Source organism: Camellia sinensis, chromosome 6, assembly GCF_055761805.1.
Source record: "Camellia sinensis isolate YWXY chromosome 6, ASM5576180v1, whole genome shotgun sequence".
In the NCBI taxonomy this organism is placed as follows: Eukaryota; Viridiplantae; Streptophyta; class Magnoliopsida; order Ericales; family Theaceae; genus Camellia; species Camellia sinensis.
The window spans coordinates 2,320,096-2,322,500 of record NC_138966.1 but is presented as its reverse complement, the minus strand read 5'-3'; positions in this window follow the sequence as shown (position 1 = coordinate 2,322,500).

The following is a 2,405-nucleotide window of genomic DNA, read 5'->3' as shown; positions in this document are numbered from 1 at the left end:
CTTTTCACAACAAGCTTCCAAGGCATGCTGATGGCCGAGGCCGTGGCAAGGCATGCTGCTGGCCAAGGCGTTGGCATGGCATGCTGCTGCTGACCAAGGCTTGGGCTTGCCATGCTGCCGGCCAAGGCCGCGGCATGCCATGTTGCTGGCCAAGGCCGTGGCATGGCATGCTGCTGGCCAAGGCCGTGGCATGACATGCTGGCCAAGGCCGGGGCATGGCAAGCTGCTGGCCAAGGTCGTGGCATGGCACGCTGCTGGCCAAGGCCGGGGCATAGCACGCTGCTGGCCATGGCCGTGGCTTGGCAAGGTTGCCAAGGCCGGGGCATGGCGTGCTGCTGGCCAAGGCTTTGGCATGCCATGTTGCTGGCCAAGGCTGTGGCATGGCATGCTGCTGGCCAAGGCTGTGGCATGGCATGCTGCTGGCCAAGGCCGTGGCATGACATGCTGGCCAAGGCCGGGGCATGGCATGCTGCTGGCCAAGGTCGTGGCATGGCATGCTGCTGGCCAAGGCCGTGGCATGACATGCTTGCCAAGGCCAGGGCATGGCATGCTGCTGGCCAAGGCTTTGGCATGCCATGTTGCTGGCCAAGGCTGTGGCATGGCATGCTGCCCTAGGCCAACGTGCCACCGCCACCGCCGCGGGCCGCCACTCGACGCATCCCGTGCTTGGCTATGTAGTTTCGATGCCACAAGCCAATGCCACAAGCCAAGCGATGGCATGTGCCAAGCGCCCGCCTAGGCATAGGCGTGGCCTGTGGCCTGGCCATGCTGGCCAGCCTTAAGGGAGGTGCCCCCCCCTTATAATAGCCTGTTAAGCCCTTTTCAATCTGGCAGGAGGAAACATCAAGCATGTTCGAGGAGTCATAATGGGGTTTTTTTAAAAAGTAATGGTTTTTTGCCAAAACTTTCAACATGAAAGTTGTATGAAATAATTTAATACACCATAAAAAAAATTATAAAAAAATATTTGGCCACCGGAATATTTTATTTTAATTTATTTCAATTTTAATACTTAAAAAATAATAAAAATTACTAAAAATACTCAAAAAATTCTAGAAAAATTCCAACAATTATAAGATGAGGCACTAGTAATTATAGTAATTTTTTTAATTATTTTTTATTTTTAATTTATTTTATTATAATTTTTATGAGTAAATAAATAATTAAAAAGCCCGACGAACGTGCAAAAACTCTTAGAGAAACCCAGCAAGCATCGGATAGCTCGAATGCAAATAACAAACGCAACAGGCAACTTCCGAGGGACATACTTTTCCCAACAAGCTTCCACTGGGGAAAGCACTAGCAACGTGTTCGCAAGTCAAAGGCAACCAAACCGGCTATTACCCGAGGGACAAGCATTTCGCAGGGCAACATATACGTAAGTCAAAGCCAAACCAAATGGAAATTACACGAGGGACAGGATTGCTTGCCAAGGGCGTGGCATGCGATGTTCTAGCCCAAGGCCAAGGCACGCCACGCTGCGGGACAAGGCCGTGGCAAGACATGCGGCTGGCCTTGGCCTTGGCATGGCATGCCGCCGGCTTTGGCTGGGCTGCGTTGGCCTTGCCATGGAATGTTGCTGGCTTCGGATGGGCTGCCTTGGCCTTGGCCTTGGCCGTGGCATGGCATGCGGCTGGCCTTGGCCTTGGCCTTGGCATGGCATGCTGCTGGCTTTGGCTGGGCTGCCTTGGCCGTGGCATGGCATGCTGCTGGCTTTGGCTGGGCTGCCTTGGCCGTGGCATGGCATGCTGCTGGCCTAGGCCTTGGCATGGCATGCTGCTGGCTTTGGCTGGGCTGCCTTGGCCGTGGCATGGCATGCTGCTGGCCTAGGCCTTGGCATGGCATGCTGCTGGCTTTGGCTGGGCTGCCTTGGCCGTAGCATGGCATGCTGCTGGCCTAGGCCTTGGCATGGCATGCTGCTGGCTTTGGCTGGCAGCCTTGGCCGTGGCATGGCATGCTGCTGGCCTTGGCCTTGGCATGGCATGCTGCTGGCTTTGGCTGGCCTGCCTTGGCCGTGGCATGGCATGCTGCTGGCCTTGGCCTTGGCATGGCATGCTGCTGGCTTTGGCTGGCCTGCCTTGGCCGTGGCATGGCATGCTGCTGGCCTAGGCCTTGGCATGGCATGCTGCTGGCTTTGGCTGGCCTGCCTTGGCCGTGGCATGGCATGCTGCTGGCCTAGGCCTGGCATGGCATGCTGCTGGCTTTGGCTGGGCTGCCTTGGCCGTGGCATGGCATGCTGCTGGCCTTGGCCTTGATATGGCATGCTGCTGGCTTTGGCTGGGCTGCCTTGGCCGTGGCATGGCATGCTGCTGGCCTAGGCCTTGGCATGGCATGCTGCTGGCTTTGGCTGGGCTGCCTTGGCCTTGGCATGGCATGCTGCTGGCTTTGGCTGGCCTGCCTTGGCC